The 18535-nt window shown below is 40.3% G+C and overlaps 1 protein-coding gene and 1 long non-coding RNA gene across 8 annotated transcripts in view; one reads left to right on the plus strand and one right to left on the minus strand.

The window, feature by feature from the left end:
- Positions 1 to 18535, minus strand: part of AKAP6 (A-kinase anchoring protein 6) — a 583646-nt gene that overhangs the window by 502346 nt on the left and 62765 nt on the right. Inside the window, exon 1 of one of the 7 annotated variants that reach the window (XM_082451990.1) lies at positions 12856 to 13023. The exons of the other annotated variants lie outside the window; for them this stretch is intronic. The gene's annotated coding sequence lies outside the window, so the exon portion shown is untranslated. Of the gene's footprint in view, positions 1 to 12855; positions 13024 to 18535 lie in introns of those variants that run through there. 7 annotated transcript variants of the gene reach the window in all.
- LOC309656169 overlaps positions 1 to 18535 on the plus strand; it is a 224613-nt gene that overhangs the window by 71424 nt on the left and 134654 nt on the right. The window lies entirely within an intron of this gene.

An 18535-nucleotide genomic window follows, 5' to 3' on the forward strand; every position in this document is an offset into this window, starting at 1 on the left:
CCATGATCCAGGGACAACTTCCCCGGGAGAACTCACAGCGCGCCTCTGGCTGGTGCAACATCACACCGGCCTCTACCGCTGCAGGCTCGCCCTGCATGCATACCCCTCCCTCCCCCCGGCCTGAGTGAGCCAGAGCCCCCGAAGCAGCTGCTCCTTTAACCCCGTCCTGTCTGAGCGAAGAACAGATGCCCTCAGGCAACCTACACACAGAGGCGGGGCCAAATCCAAAGCTGAACCCCAGAAGCAGTGCGAACAAAGAAGAGAAAGGGAAATTTCTCCCAGCAACCTCAGGAGCAGTGTATTAAATCTCCACAGTCAACTTGATGTACCTACATCTGTGGAATACCTGAATAGACAACGAATCATCCCAAATTGAGGAGGTGGACTTTGGGAGCAAAGATATTTTTTTTTTTCCCTTTTTCTCTTTTTGTGACTGTGTATGTGTATGCTTCTGTGTGTGATTTTGTCTGTATAGCTTTGCTTTTACCATTTGTCCTAGGGTTCTGTCTGTTTTTTTGTTTTTTTTTTTTACTAATAAAATATTTTTCTCAATAATTATTTTTTAGTTTTTATTTTAATAACTTTATTTTATTTTATTTTACTTTATCTTCTTTCTTTCTTTCTTTCTTTCTTTCTATTTTTTCTCCCTTTTATTCTGAGCCATGTGGATGAAAGGTTCTTCGTGCTCCAGCCAGGCATCAGGGCTGTGCCTCTGACATGGGAGAGCCAAGTTCAGGACACTGGTCCACAAGACACCTCCCAGCTCCATGTAATATCAAACAGCAAAAATCTCCCAGAGATCTCCATCTCAACGCCAAGACCCAGCTCCACTCAACGACCAGCAAGCTACAGTGCAGGACACCCTATGCCAAACAACTAGCAAGACAGGAACACAACCCCATACATTAGCAGAGAGGCTGCCTAAAATCATAATAAGGCCACAGACACCCCAAAACACACCACCAGACGTGGACCTGCCCACCAGAAAGACAAGATCCAGGCTCATCCAACAGAACACAGGCACTAGTACCCTCCACCAGGAAGCCTACACAACCTACTGAACCAACCTTAGCCACTGGGGACAGACACCAAAAACAACGGGAACTACAAACCTGCAGCCTGCGAAAAGGAGACCCCAAACACAGCAAGTTAAGCAAAATGAGACGACAGAAAAACACACAGCAGATGAAGGAGCAAGGCAAAAACCCACCAGACCTAACAAATGAAGAGGAAATAGGCAGTCTACCAGCAAAAGAGTTCAGAATACTGATAGTAAAGATGATCCCGAATCGTGGAAATAGAATGGAGAAAATACAAGAAATGTTTAACAAGGACCCAGAAGAACTAAAGAGCAAACAAACAATGATGAACAACACAATAAATGAAATTTAAAATTCTCTAGAAGGGATCAATAGCAGAATAACTGAGGCAGAAGAATGGATAAGTGACCTGGAAGATAAAATAGTGGAAATAACTACTGCAGAGCAGAATAAAGAGAAAAGAATGAAAAGAACTGAGGACAGTCTCAGAGACCTCTGGGACAACATTAAATGCACCAACATTTGAATTATAGGGGTCCCAGAAGAAGAAGAGAAAAAGAAAGAGACTGAGAAAATATTTGAAGAGATTACAGTTGAAAACTTCCCTAATGTGGGAAAGGAAATAGTCAATCAAGTCCAGGAAGCACAGAGAGTCCCATACAGGATAAATCCAAGGAGAAACATGCCAAGACACATATTAATCAAACTATCAAAACTTAAATACAAAGAAAAAAATATTAAAAGTAGCAAGGGAAAAACAACAAATAAGACACAAGGGAATCCCCATAAGGTTAACAGCTGATCTTTCAGCAGAAACTCTGCAAGTCAGAAGGGAGTGGCAGGACATATTTAATGTGATGAAGGAGAAAAACCTACAACCAAGATTACTCTACCCAGCAAGGATCTCATTCAGATTTGATGGAGAAATTAAAACATTTACAGACAAGCAAAAGCTAAGAGAATTCAGCAACACCAAACCAGCTTTACAACAAATGCTAAAGGAACTTCTCTAGGCAGGAAACACAAGAGAAGGAAAAGACCTACAGAAACAAACCCAAAACAATTAAGAAAATGGGAATGGGAACATACATATAGATAAATACCTTAAATGTAAATGGATTCAATGCTCCAACCAAAAGTCACAGACTGGCTGAATGGATACATAAACAAGATCCATATATATGCTGTCTTCAAGAGACCCACTTCAGACCTAGGGACACATACAGACTGAAAGTGAGGGGATGGAAAAAGATATTCCATGCAAATGGAAATCAAAAGAAAGCTGGAGTAGCAATTCTCATATCAGACAAAATACACTTTAAAATAAAGGCTATTACAAGAGACAAAGAAGGACACTAAATAATGATCAAGGGATCGATCCAAGAAGAAGATATAACAACTGTAAATATTTATACACCCAACATAGGAGCACCTCAATACATAAGGCAAATACTAACAGCCATAAAAGGGGAAATCGACAGTAACACAATCATAGTAGGGGACTTTAACACCCCACTTTCACCAATGGACAGATCATCCAAACTGAAAATAAATAAGGAAACACAAGCTTTAAATGATAACATTAAACAAGATGGACTTAATTGATGTTTATAGGACATTCCATCCAAAAACAACAGAATACACATTCTTCTCAAATGCTCATGGAACATTCTCCAGGCTAGATCATATCTTGGGTCACAAATCAAGCCTTAGTAAATTTAAGAAAATTGAAATCGTATCAAGTATCTCTTCTGACCACAACGCTATGAGACTAGATATTAGTTACAGGGAAAAAACTGTAAAAAATACAAACACATGGAGGCTAAACAATATACTACTTAATAACCAAGAGATCCTGAAGAAATCAAAGAGGAAATCAAAAAATACCTAGAAACAAATGACAATGAAAACACAACGACCCAAAACCTATGGGATGCAACAAAAGCAGTTCTAAGAGGGAAGTTTATAGCAATAAAATCCTACCTTAAGAAACAAGAAACATCTCAAATAAACAACCTAACCTTACACCTAAAGCAATTAGAGAAAGAAGAACAAAAAACCCCAAAGTTAGCAGGAGGAAAGAAATCATAAAGACCAGATCAGAAATAAATGAAAAAGAAATGAAGGAAACGATAGCAAGGATCAATAAAACTAAAAGCTGGTCCTTTGAGAAGATAAACAAAATTGATAAACCATTAGTCAGACTCATCAAGAAAAAAAGGGAGAAGGCTCAAATCAACAGAATTAGAAATGAAAAAGGAGAAGTAACAACTGACACTGCAGAAATACAAAGGATCATGAGAGATTACTACAAGCAACTCTATGCCAATAAAATGGACAACCTGGAAGAAATGGACAAATTCTTACAAAAGCACAACCTTCCAAGAATGAACCACGAAGAAATAGAAAATATGAACAGACCAATCACAAGCACTGAAATTGAAACTGTGATTAAACATCTTCCAACAAACAAAAGCTCAGGACCAGATGGCTTCACAGGCGAATTCTATCAAACATTTAGAGAAGAGCTAACACCTATCCTTCTCAAACTCTTCCACAATATAGCAGAGGGAGGAACACTCCCAAATTCATTCTACGAGGCCACCATCACCCTGATACCAAAACCAGACAAAGATGTCACAAAGAAAGAAAACTACAGGCCAGTATCACTGATGAACATAGATGCAAAAATCCTCAACAAAATACTAGCAAACAGAATCCAACAGCACATTAAAAGGATCATACACCATGATCAAGTGGGGTTTATCCCAGGAATGCAAGGATTCTTCAATATACGCAAATCAAACAATGTGATACACCATATTAATAAATTGAAGGAGAAAAACCATAGGATCATCTCAATAGATGCAGAGAAAGCTTTTGACAAAATTCAACACCCATTTATGATAAAAACCCTGTAGAAAGTACGCATAGAGGGAACTTTCCTCAACATAATAAAGGCCCTATATGACAAACCCACAGCCAACATCATCCTCAATGGTGAAAAACTGAAACCATTTCCACTAAGATCAGGAACAAGACAAGGTTGTCCACTCTCACCATTATTATTCAACATAGTTTTGGAAGTTTCAGCCAAAGCAATCAGAGAAGAAAAAGAAATAAAAGGAATCTAAATCGGAAAAGAAGAAGTAAAGCTGTCACTGTCTGCAGATGACATGATACTATATATAGAGAATCCTAAAGATGCTACCAGAAAACTACTAGAGCTAATCAATGAATTTGGTATAGTAGCAGGATACAAAATTAATGCACAGAAATCTCTTGCATTCCTATACACTAATGATGAAAAATCTGAAATTGAAATTAAGAAAACACTCCCATTTACCATTGCAACAAAAAGAATAAAATATCTAGGAATAAACCTACCTAAGGAGACAAAAGACCTGTATGCAGAAAATTATAAGACACTGATGAAAGAAAGTAAAGATGATACAAACAGATGGAGAGATATACCATGTTCTTGGATTGGAAGAATCAACATTGTGAAAATGACTCTACTACCCAAAGCAATCTACAGATTCAATGCAATCCCTATCAAACTACCACTGGCATTTTTCCCAGAACTAGAACAAAAAATTTCACAATTTGTATGGAAACACAAAAGACCCCGAATAGCCAAAGCAATCTTCAAGAAGAAAAACAAAGCTGGAGGAATCAGGCTCCCTGACTTCAGACTATACTACAAAGCTACAGTAATCAAGACAGTATGGTACTGGCACTAAAACAGAAATATAGATCAATGGAACAGGATAGAAAGCCCAGAGATAAACCCACACACATATGTTCACCTTATCTTTGATAAAGGAGGCAAGCATATACAGTGGAGAAAAGACAGCCTCTTCAATAAGTGGTGCTGGGAAAACTGGACAGGTACATGTAAAAGTATGAAATTAGAACACTCCCTAACACCATACACAAAAATAAACTCAAAATGGATTAAAGACCTAAATGTAAGGCCAGACACTATAAAACTCTTAGAGGAAAACATAGGCAGAACACTCTATGACACAAATCACAGCTAGATCCTTTTTGACCCACCTCCTAGAGAAAGGGAAATAAAAACAAAAATAAACAAATGGGACCTAATGAAACTTAAAAGCTTTTGCACAGGAAAGGAAACCATAAACAAAATGAAAAGATAACCCTCAGAATGGGAGAAAATATTTGCAAATGAAGCAAATGACAAAGGATTAATCTCCAAAATTTACAAGCAGCTCATGCAGCTCAATATCAAAAAAACAAACAACCCAATCCAAATATGGGCAGAAGACCTAAATAGACATTTCTCCAAAGAAAATATACAGATTGCCAACAAACACATGAAAGAATGCTCAACATCATTAATCATTAGAGAAATGCAAATCAGAACTACAATGAGATATCATCTCACACCGGTCAGAATGGCAATCATCAAAAAATCTACAAACAATAAATGCTGGAGAAGGTGTAGAGAAAAGGGAACCCTCTTGCACTGTTGGTGGGAATGTAAATTGATACAGCCACTATGGAGAACAGTATGGAGGTTCCTTAAAAAACCAAAAATAGAACTACCATGTGACCCAGCAATCCCACTACTGGGCATATACCCTGAGAAAACCATAATTCAAGAAGAGTCATGTACCAAAATGCTCATTGCAGCTCTCTTTACAATAGCCAGGACATGGAACCAACCTAAGTGTCCATCAACAGATGAATAGATAAAGAAGATGTGGCACATATATACAATGGAATATTACTCAGCCATAAAAAGAAACGAAACTGAGTTATTTGTAGTGAGGTGGATGGACCTAGAGTCTGTCATACAGAGTGAAGTAAGTCAGAAAGAGAAAAACAAATACCGTATGCTAACACATATATATGGAATCTAAGAGAAAAAAAAAAGGTCATGAAGAACCTAGGGGCAAGACGGGAATAAAGACACAGACCTACTAGAGAATGGACTTGAGGATATGGGGAGGGGGAAGGGTAAGCTGGGACGAAGTGAGAGAGTGGCATGGACATATATACACTACCAAATGTAAAATAGATAGCTAGTGGAAAGCAGCCGCATAGCACAGGGAGATCAGCTCGGTGCTTTGTGACCACCTAGAGGGGTGGGATAGGGAGGGTTGGAGGGAAGGAGACGCAAGAGGGAAGAGATATGGGAACATATGTATATGTATAACTGATTCACTTTGTTATAAAGCAGAAACTAACACACCACTGTAAAGCAATTATACTCTAATAAAGATGTTAAAAATAATAATAAAAATAAAAAATAAATGGGAGAAAATTTGAAAGGACTATAGTCCTAACCTCCAGCATATAAAAACATAAAGTTGCTGTAATAAGAGTATGAAGAAAAAGTGACACTTTATTACAATTCTCAGGGACATTCCAGTAAAACTGACTGAAGATTTGTTTTGGGGACCATGTCAGAAATGCTCTCTAATAAACAGCTGTTGTTTCTGCCCAACAGCCATTTCCAAAAGTTCTAAGATACACAAAGTTTTTGTCTCTTAAGCTTCTTTTCCTTTGGGAAAGAAGATCCAAAATTTCCTTTGGGAAACCACCCTCCACCATTCTCCAGTCATGTGGTTTCCATGGAATTGAATCCAACCCTAGCTACAGAGGAGTCCCTGACTGGCTTTAAAAAACAACATATCCCATCCCTGTGGCTACAGTGATTACTTCCAGAATGGCACATCAACCAGTCAGAGCCAAGGAAACATGTTTAGCCTTCCTCTGGGATTGGTAGTGGGAGCATATAAAACCACAAAGTGAGCCAGTAAAGCTGACACCCAAACGAAGTAAGCCTAGAGACTGATCATGGTGATAATATGTGAGCACTGGATCAGACCACACTGGAAGCTCAGCCTGCCTGTGTACTTTATGTGAACCAATACATTCTCATCTTACTTAAGGCACTTTAGGTTGGCTTTTCTAGTGCTTGCAATCTAGAGAATCCTAATTGACATGCCCTGCTTGCCCTGTCCTTACTCTCCTTCAGGCCGAAGTAGGCTGGGTCCCAGGAGCAGTGGGTCTCCCCACCTTAAGCCTCTCTATAAGGCTGCTGGAATTTCTCTGGCAGGTCTCCACAGTCATTCTACCAGCAATGAAGGTCCTGAGAGAGCTCCCTTTGCCCTATGATTAAGGGCTCCGGCTTACAACCTGCCCTCCCTGCATCTGTTTCCTATGGCAGGAAGGCAAAATGCCCAATATGAGGTAGATGGGGAAACCCCTGGGCTTGAAGCTCAGAATTATTGATGCAATAACAGATTTCAGCTGTCTCCCTTTCTTTTACCACTTTGTCATATCACAGCTACTCAAAACCAAGAAAAGGAAACCTCAGTGGCTCAATGGAATTAAAGAGACAGAGAGTACAAGCCCTGAAGACAGAAGGGCAGTTTTGACTCTTTCCACACTGCCCTGCAGCCAAGATTAAGTGGCCATGGCCCTTCCCTTCAGTTCTCCATCACAGGTCTCCAGCACACAGCTACACCCTGTGGTCATAGGATGCTATGGACTGAACTGTGTCCCCCAAAGTCTGTATGTTGAAGCCCTAATCACCCCCCTCCCCAATATGACTGCATTTGGAGTTAGGGCCTATCAGGAGGTAATAAAGGTTAAATGAGGTCATAAGGGTGGGTCCTAATCCGATGGGACTTATAAAAGAGGTAGAGACATCGAGCTCTCGCTCTCTCCCCACACACAAGCACCAAGGAAAGGCCATGTGAAGACACAGTGAGAAGGCGTCTGTCTACAAGCCAGGAAAAGAGTTCTCGCCAGAAACCAAATCAGCCAGAACCTTTATCTTGAACTTCTAGCCCCCAGAATCATAAGAAAATAAATTTCTGTTGTTTAAGCCACCTAGTCTATGATAGTTTGCTATGGCAGCCTGAGCAGACTAATAAATAGGAGGTTACAGTTACCTAAAGCCAGTAGGAGCAAACTGTGTGATAAGGTTGTGCAAAAAGCTAATGCAATCTTTACCTAAGAAAATAATAGGGCTTCCCTGGTGGCACAGTGGTTGAGAATCTGGCTGCCAAGGCAGGGGACACGGGTTCGAGCCCTGGTCTGGGAAGATCCCACATGCCGCGGAGCAACTGGGCCCGTGAGCCACAACTACTGAGCCTGCGTGTCTGGAGCCTGTGCTCGGCAACAGGAGAGGCCGCGACAGTGAGAGGCCCACGCACCGTGATGAAGAGTGGCTCCCGCTTGCTGCTACTAGAGAAAGTCCTCGCGCAGAAACGAAGACCCAACACAGTCAAAAATAAATAAATAAATAAATTTTTTAAAAGTTTAATCTTTAAAAAAAAAAAAAGAAAATAATAATGCACTGCTGATGGACAGTGACTGTCATGTTTGTGCTGCCGCACATCGAAAGAAACAGTCAGAGGGCCGACGAGGACGAGGCGGCCAGTGAGTCACCACTGAGGGAAACTCAAGTTGCTGGCTTGCAGAAGAGGACATAGTGGTTTTCAAATAGCAAAGAGGTGTCATGCTGAAGAGTGAGCTAACCTTGTTCTGGTACTCAAAAACTAGAAGATCAACGGAGAAAGAAGAGGTAAAGCTGGTTTCAGTTTAACGTTACAAAGCACTCACAAAGAGTTGCCCAGCAAATGAAAGGGTTGCCTCCTCGGGCCATGGAGCACCTTATTACTGAAGATAAACAAGCAGAGGCTGAATAAGCATCTCTCAGAAATATCAAGCAAGTAATTCACACTGTGGGGCATAAGGCTGAACTATAAAACCTCTATCTCTTCCTCCAACCCTATGATCTTATGAAGCTATGACTAATCGCATAGTAATTAAGAACTAGACTCCTGGTTTCAAAACCCAACTCTGTCACTTACAAACTGTGTGACTCTGGACAAGTTACTTCCTCATCTGCAAAATTAGGGCACTAAGAGTAACTTCTTCACCTTGTGGTGGTGACATCAGTTAATATATGTAGAGAACCTAGAACAGCACCTAGCCCATGGTAAGCCCCAAGTAAACATAAGTCTTTGTTATTGATAGCTGAGTGACAACTTTGTTCTCAGCCCCATTATAACAAAAGCAGGATGTAAAAATATGTGCATGGTCCTGGTTCACAAGACTAATATATAAAAGTACAAGCAAACAATGATAGCTACCAAGTTTTGAGTTCCTACTACAAATTGAACACTTTATATACATCATCTCTAACCTTCCAACAATCAGCAAAATAGTCATTACCATTCCCAATTAAAATGACAGAACCAAAAATTGTAAGATTAAGTAATTTGCAGCTAGTTATTTGCAGCTAGTCACAAGGTGATAAGAGGATTCAAATCCACTTTTACCAGGCTCCAAAGTGTAGGCTTTTTCCATTCTATCAGCCATCTCAAAACTAGTCTGTTCCTTTCAATTACCTAATTTCATCACTGCCAAACCCTATGGGGTAAATAGAGTAGACAGTCTGGTGTGTGAGTTGTACATATAGGCTCTGGAGTCAGGATCAAAATGGTGACTCTGTGTTACTAGCTATGTTCTTTAACTCAGGTCACAGCTCCTTCATGATATAATGAAGAGGACATTAACAGTACCTATATGCATTTAGAAAGTACCTGGCTAATCATTATAAGGTGTTAACCATTATTATCATTCCCATTGATACATAAAGAAACTGAAGCAAATCAGCCAAAGAACCTAGACGATAAATCAGGTTTCTTGTTTGTCAACCATTTTCCTACTAGGTCATATAGTTGTACTGATATGACATGTTAGTGTTTTTCTTCTGAAAGACTCATATCATATTTCCACAAACTTGAATATTCCTAACACTGAGCTCTTAGTCAAAATGATTATGTTTCTGCTACCTCTGCAAAGCTCAACTATCCAACACGTTTTTTGCTAATGATTCAATCCTTAACCATAACAAATTAGGCCACTGATCATCCCTCTTCTGCCCACGCCCCCCCCCCACATCACTCAGGAAAAGAAGGCGCCCCTGGTCCTATGTCCCAGCCACAGCCGCCACAAGCAAGAACACTGCCGGACCTCAGCCTTTGAGCTTCCTGCGCTGCTACAAATCCCAGTGTGTAGCTGCTACAGAAATGCTACTTGCCTCACATCTGGCTTCCATTTGCTTTACCAAATGGTCACGTTTTCACTTTGTGATCCGTCCAGTGACCCATGCTAGACCTCCGAACAAACCCACCATGGGCAAGCATCTCCTCTTGGAGAAACTCCTTGCCAGCCCAACCCTAATTATTGTTTTTTCCTTACTATAGTCCCTGATGGTGACAAAGGAACACTCATGCCCCTCTCCTACTGTGGGTTGGAGACCGACACAACAGCCTTGGAATTAAAATTTAAAAAATAAAAAATAAAAGAGAGGCAACTAGAGAGTGACAGTGCCTATTCTCCTCTCTCTCCCTCACTCTCAAATTAGGCTTCTGACCCACACTCTCACACGGATAATGGGGTTTCTACCAGCCTGAGGATCCCGATTCCATGCCAAATACGGCTCCCCCATATGGCAAAAAAAAGGCTGCAGCCATGGGACAGCTGCTGAGCTGAGACTAAATCCTGTTTGGAGCACTTATGGCTCAGAGGGTGTCACCTCCAAGATGTGAAGGGCTCCATCTCTCCCTCCCAGCCTGCCCATTAGGCTTAGAAGCAGGCATACAGCATAATCACCCCTGCCTCTCCTGGGTCCCTGAGGGGAGCCCCCTCCTCAGGGTGGAGCGTCTGTCATATGGCTACCAAGCATCTGGTTTTAAGCAGATTTTTTTTGAGAGGTGAAATGGTGCCAGTGTTGTACTGTTTCCCTTCCCTGTGGACATTCATCAGAGTAAATGACGAGAGTAGATCAGCCCTTCAAGAATCTGAGTCCCACTTGGCTAAAATGGATTATTTGGATCCAGGGTGTTGAACTTCACATACCAGGAATCCCTTCTAGTGTTAAAGTGCAGGGGAGTTTGAGTTGCTTTTCAGAGTTTATATTGTTGTCTGATTGTCTGATTGCCCCCCTACACACCTATACACACTCACACACACACACACAATACATTCACAAACATTTTGTAACAGGAAGTTGGTTTCCTTTTTTTCCTTATAATTTCTCCATGTCCTTGTTAGTGATGTGGAAACATTTTGTACTTCGAACTCTGCTTGGTGAGTGTTAAAGCTAAATCGGCAAGAGGCTGGGCAATACTAAGATCAAAAAAGGCCATCTCCTCCCCCAGCACCAGAAAATGCCAGAACTGGAGGACTGGGAAGGCAGTCTGGTTGGGGACAGACACAAAAGCAGAAAACAAAAGCCAGGACAAAAGTGACATTATCCAATGAGATGAACAAAGAAAGAGGAGAAGGAAGGTTTAGAGAGGGGCAAAAAGATTGATGAGAGATGCAGGAAGAAATGAACATTTATTAAGGATCTACCATGTACTAAAACTTTATGATTCCATTTTTATGCCCATAAGGACCTTGTAAGAAAGAAGGCACCCCATTTTTACAGACAAGTAACTTGTCTGACATTGTCTAGTAGCTAATAAGTGTGATATAGCACCTAAATCCAAGTTTGTTAGAATCCAAAACCCCATGTTTTTAAATGCATCAATCTGTCTCTGTTAAGTCTAAATGACTGTGTTCATGTTTAACCACAAATAATGACTGTAACTATGGACACATAAAGTGTTAACATTAGAGGAAGCTAGGTGAAGGGTATATGGGAACTCTCTGTACTATCATTGAAACTCTTCTGTAAGTCTAACATTATTTCCAAATAGAATTTTTAAAAATGAATGTAACTGCATTTCACAGAGCACATGTAACCCAGACAAGGAGCTAGTGATACTATGGATTAAGAGCCCAGTGATTCAAGGATCCATAACCAAGCTTCATATGATTTACTCACTGTCCTTTTGACCTCAGATGCTAATGAGCCCAAATGTTGCTTCTTACTAAAATGAAGTAATTACTTTAAAAGTTGCTGTCAATCTGAAGATACAGTATTCAATTTGGCTGTACCCTGTTAATGTTGCTAATTTAAGCATAGTATTAAAAACTGCCATTACCCACAGTGCCACGTGCTTATAATGATTATACCTCACATTTTCAGAATAGACGCCCAAGAGTCTCATTCATATTATAAGCAACTAAATAAAGTAAAATATTTTAGGCTTTTAGGTGATAATGCCTACTACTATTCTAATGATTGGTAACTCAATCATTTAGTTACAAAGATAATGCCTTTAGTTGTAAAAGTTCTATATGTTGACCTGGCATCATCTTTTCAGATATTTATTAGACAAGAAAGAGGACCCAGATCCTTCAGAGGACACAATCAGGCAAAAGAGAGTGACAGCCATCTAACCTTGCTTCTACTTTTCCTGCTACCACCTTTTGTGTTTCTAAAGGGGTATTTCAGAGCCCTGCCTTTCTTTTGGGCGTGCTCTCCTTTGACCCTCCTTGTGGTACTCCTGGGTCTCTTAGTCTTGACACCCTATCCTGGCTGAGAGGTAGGCATGTAAACAATCTACATCTGACCCTCTCCGCCAGGAAACGGAATATTGGGCAAGGGAGGAACAGATAGAAGATAAATGGAGCTGAATCATTCTGATGGCCGCTAAAGAGACATTCCATGAGCTACTCTGACTGAGATCCAATGGCTTCTATACTTGTGAGATCTTATTTTCTGTTACTGTGTGAGCTAGGCAAATCTATTCAATAAATTTTTTTTCTTTTACTAAAAGTTAGTCAGTTTCTGTTACAAGCAAACTTAGAGGATCAGAACATTGTATCTGGAAGGCATCTTAGAAATGACGTAATAACAATGCTCCCTTACCTCCAGCCACAGTTGAAGTTGAAGAAAGTGTTGCAGTTGAAGAAAGTGAGTATTTTAATTTGTGTTTAGTCTTGCTACATGGAAAGTCAATTTTTTGTCCTTGAAACTAACAGCACTCCAACGTAAACAGTCTCTGAGGGCTTGCCCATAAATATTTCATAGGATATTGCTATTTAAAAAAAAGAAACAAAACTTGCTTTAAAGAGTTATTGATGCCATGAACTAGCTCTGCCTATAAATGGAGACCTAACGACATAGAATATTAATACTCCTGTAGTATTTCCTATCATGGAAATAAGTTAAAGTAGACAGAAAGCACCTCTGAACTCTTTTTAAAGTAGCTCATTTAAATAAGATATTAGAAGAGACACTGCTGTAGCAAAAAAAAAAAAAAAAACTCAGTGGCTTAGAACGTTAAAAGTTTAGTTTTTGTTCATAGCGCAGTCCAATGTGGGTCATTAGAGGGACTCTGCTCCGCAAAGTTATTTAGGACTCAGGTTCTTCCATCTTGTAATTCCGATCTTCTTTAGTCTTTGAATCTCCCCATTCAGCAGACAAATGGAGAAGAGAGTAGGGCTTGGCAATAGGAGACTTTTATGGGTCAGGCCTGGAAGAGGGCACAAGAGGTTGAGAAATGAGGTCTAGCTCTGTGCCCGGGAAGGAAAGAACACATTTATTAGCGAGTTCCAGTGGGCTCTACCACAAGCAGCAAATTCCTGGACTTGAAAGAAAATAAAAAATCTGACAGTAATTTCTTTAGTGTAATTTATCTCTATCTAAATACAGAGATTGCCCTACTTGAATTAGCTACACACAGATATGATTTGAAAATACTTCATTTTACAATGACACAAGAAAAGCACTAAAATTATCTAAGTAATCAAGATATGCAAGATTTCTTATTAAAAAACGAAAGCAAAAAATTTACTAGGATATAAAAAAGTTGAATGATTAGGCCTCAGATGGAAAAAGGGGCTATTTCCATAGAACTTGTTTGGTTTTGCCTGCCCTGTGGTCAATATAATCATATCAGTAAAAGGGGGAGGGGAGAGAGGGCAGAGAACCAAGACTACAGAAACTCGAGTGTAAATGGTCAGGAAATGACCAAACTGCGATTTTCTTTGATGGAACGTGATCTACGGAAACATAGTTCTGGAATTAAGGAGCAGAGAAGGACCCTTCTGAGCAGAACTTTCTGTCTTCTGCTGGACTCTCGCTATCTTCCTACTCCATTTCCATTGTCAGGTGGGCTGCCGCCACAGCAGAACCAGCTCCAGATGTTCCTGATGTCATCATCTGCTATGTGACTCATCCTGCCTGCCACCTTCAAATTAATGAGGTTCTTGTTCTCAGTCTTGTGTCCTTCCTTGGGCTTCTCCTGGGCCACAGTGAGGGCGAGAGCATCCCCACAAAGGGGGCCTCAGGTTCACAGGGAGGAGCAGCAAAGAACAGTTCTCTTTCCTAAACACCCCTCAGAGTACAGAGTACAGTTGCCAGGGGGCACACGGTGTTCCTCACCCAAATATGGCCACTGGCTCCGGTCATCTCCAAGATCTCAGGTCTGGGATATCCACAGTAAATCCCCAAGGTCTGAGTGCCTCACTCCTGGCACACCCACCTGGAAGAATAAAGCCCCTCAATTCCCTTGTTTCCTAATGATTATCCGTACCACAGTGGCTTAAAGAGGAAGGAGGGGGTAGACGGAGGGAGGGCAGGCCTAGCCAGCAGGCCTGCTTCGGAGGCAGCCAGCGGGCTGGGCTGGCAGGCTGCTGAGAGCCTGCTGCTTCCCACGGGGGGTTTTGCTCACCGGATCAGAGTGACACTCGAGAAGGCAGCAGCTGTGGCCAGAGACATCTCCTCTAACTCCTTCTTAGCTAATGAACTGGAAGGATCCGGAGGGAGCCAGGAAAGAATGGCTCCCCTGGGGTGTGCAGGGAGGCCTCTCCTTCCATGAATTTTCCATTTTTAATTAGGCTTGATGGTTCGGTCAGGATAAGACTTTTGAGACAAAATATCATACTGAGAAGGGAGGCCCAAGTCTTCATACATCAGGTCTCTTAGGATCACAGACCCAATACTTCCCCTGACTGGGCCTCCTGACTTGTTTTGATGGAGTGAAGAGGAAAGAAACAGGGTATTTTTAAAGTATGTTTTCTATTTCAAAAGGAACACGTGATAATTATTAAAAATTGAAACAGTTTTGAAATACAAAACAAAAAAAGAAAATGTGGCCCATAAACCTATCTCCCTAGAGGATAACAATTTAGTGTTTTTATTTAGCTTTCTTATAGACATACAAAGATACCTGTGTGCTATTTGTACATAAATGTAGATATTTTAGATGAAAATTTGATCATATGATACACTCTTTGCCTCTTGCTTTTTTCCACTTGCTGTAGTTCCAGTTGCTGAGATAGATCTATCTCATTTGCTTTAACAGCTGAATAGTGTTCCATTTTAAGTTTATGCCTTTATTTCACCAATCTTTTACTGAGTAGTATCACTGCATACTTTTCAGAGTATTTTAGTAGAATAAATTCCTGATATAGTGATTACTAGATATTCTAGTTTACTATATATATTTATTTTATTTTAGTAGATTTTAATAGACATTGCCAAGTTGTAAAATTTTTTGTTGTTGTTGTTCATTATAAATAAGCTTCCAAAACAAATTTAAGGCGAGTTGTTTGAATGATTTGGCCATGAAACAAAGCTACCAGAAAAATTCCTGCCTAGATAAATTAACTGTTTTCAAAATCTAGGAGTGTGGCTATGGAAATAGTTGGCAAAGAATTCACCGAAGATAGACAAAGCTGTGAACAGACAAGTCCTTTGAACAATTTTACATTCAATTTCCGATCCTGGAAATTATTCACAATTATACAACATTAACTTCTTTTAAAGTAAAAATCTTGAATTTCTTCATGTTTCTACAAGAAAGTCAGTCCTGGGTAGTTTGGAAACTAGAAATGTAAGAGGGTCTATAAGGAAAGAGTCTAATATCCAGTGCCACAGTCCTCATGGCATGAAGGGGTGGGAGTGAGGAAAGTCCCTGGCCTGACACACACGTCTCTTAAGTAGATGCTAGATGTCCCTGCCCTGAACACTGGATTGGGGTATCAGTGGTACCTCTGTCCTTGCATGTAACAGATGGAGAAGAGAAACCAAAAGAGTTACCCTCAAACTGCTGCTTTTGGGGTCACAATTCTGCAACTCACATAAAATCCATTTCTTTCTGTCTCCCCAACTTCCCTTGCTCCATAAACAATGAAGCAGGTCTGTATCCTCACTTTCCTAAGTCACAGTTGAACCCCATTCCCCAATACACACTAGCCTGAATTCAATCCCAAATTGGTGTGTGTGACTAACAGAGGTCGGCATGGGAGCTTTTGACGTCACTGGAGCCAAATGTCAAAAGGGAAGAAGAAATGGGTATGTCCATTCTCATCTAAACATGTTTCAGTCTTTGTAGAATATAAAAAGTGCTAGCTTATGTCTGAATAAGAGGGAAACAGAATAAAGTAATATGTTTTATGGACATGTTTGAAAAATAGCAATATGAATTCATGTGGCCTTAAAATATTTACTTCTTCTATCTACAAGTTAAATTTTGTTAAGTGTGATTCAAAATTAATGACTACTGATTGTATCAAAGGCCTGTGTAATTGAAGACAACAGAACAAAAAATCAAAGAGAAGGACAAGGAAAGGAAACTTCCTAGAGTGAATAGACTAATTTTGAAAAAGATGATTTGGGTAGTCGGTTCTTTTCTTCATTCTCAAATTCTAAATATGATACAAAGAATTAAGAAGCTCCCTGGAGTTGAAATAAGAATCATATGAGAATGCTGGGACTTGCCTGGTGATGCAGTGGTTAAGAATCCACCTGCCAATGCTGGGGACACGGGTTCGATCCCTGGTCCAGGAAGATCCCACATGCCGCAGGGCAACTAAGCCCATGTGCCGCAACTACTGAGCCTGCTCTCTAGAGCCTGCAAGCCACAACTACTGAGCCCACGCGCCACAACTACTGAAGCCCGCATGCCTAGAGCCTGTGCTCCACAACAAGAGAAGCCACTGTAATGAGAAGCCTGTGCACCACTACGAAGAGCAGCTCCCACTCGCCACAACTACAGAAAGCCCACGTGCAGCAATGAAGACCCAACGCAGCCAAAAACAAGTAATATATATAAATAAAATGTTAACTAAAAAAACAGAATTATATGAGAATGCTGATAATAATGGTTGCAATAGTGCCATCATCAGACAATATTACCATAAAATGCCAATATAATAGTTTATGTATGTAAATACACACCTTATAAGTAATTCCCTTTTAAAAAAGGAAAAAGGGGGTTTCCCTGGTGGCGCAGTGGTTGAGAATCTGCCTGCCAATGCAGGGGACACGGATTCAAGCCCTGGTCTGGGAAGATCCCACATGCCGCGGAGCGACTAGGCCCATGAGCCACAATTGCTGAGCCTGCGCGTCTGGAGCCTGTGCTCTGCAACAAGAGAGGCCGCGATAGTGAGAGGCCCGCGCACCGCGATGAAGAGTGGCCCCCGCTTGCCGCAACTAGAGAAAGCCCTCGCACAGAAATGAAGACCCAACACAGCCATAAATAAATAAATAAATAAATAAAATTTTTTTTAAAAAAGGAAAAAGGAGAAAAGAAAGAAAAGCACCGTTTTTTCACCATGCCCTTTTAACGTAGAATTATTATTCTTAGAGTCAGATTAGATAATCACTCTACCTAACAGGAAAGTGTATGAGCATGAGTGCACATGTGCATATGTGTGTGTATATACACACATACAGACATCCTGCTGTTTCATGTAATTTTAAATCAGTGTGTTCAAGTGTATATCTTACGGTATATTAATAACAAACTTTACGAAGGAAACCTAAGCTTACTAGATCAGTCTTAATTTTTTAATTCAACAACAACAACAAAAATGGGCTTCGGAATCACACAGAACTGTGTTCAAATCCTGGCTCCACCATGTACAATTCAGAGAACTTGAGACAAATAAATGACCACTCTAAGGCACGGTTTCCTTCACTGTACATGGAGTTACTCCCCCATAGGGCTGTAGTGTGAATTAGTGAGATGAGAACACGTACATGCACCAGACAAATTCTGAGGATTCAGTAAATTTGATTATCTTCCCTTTAATTCAAACATGAATAATTTATGCAAAATTCTTCCTAAGCTATACATGGTACTGTTATTAATAAACAACAACAGTTAATAAAGTTACAAAACATAATTTTACATTTTTTACTAATATTTATCTCATGAGACCATTACTGCTAGTTAAGTATATAGCCACTTAGCCTTAAATACTGTAATTGGCATTTACCAAGAGAATTTATACTGAGGATAGCAAAACTCCTCTCTAATCTTTCAATCCAGTGACCAAAAAGAAATGCCAAACCTAAAACAAACTGTAACCAGGATTGTTAAAGGATAATATATGGCTCCTGCTTATTGAAGAGAAACAAATGTCTCAGAGTTTGTTTTTAAATCACTCATAAGCACAGCAAAGGAAAGGTAAAACAAAGGGAACCACCTGACATAACACCTGAAATATACTACCCTTTTCCCCTTTCTGCTGCCAGAAAACAAAGCCTTTAAAATACAGGCCTCTAATCGATGCACATTACTTATTCTAATGTTTAA

Source organism: Balaenoptera physalus (genome assembly GCF_965194825.1).
Source record: "Balaenoptera physalus genome assembly, chromosome: 2".
NCBI classification, from domain to species: Eukaryota; Metazoa; Chordata; class Mammalia; order Artiodactyla; family Balaenopteridae; genus Balaenoptera; species Balaenoptera physalus.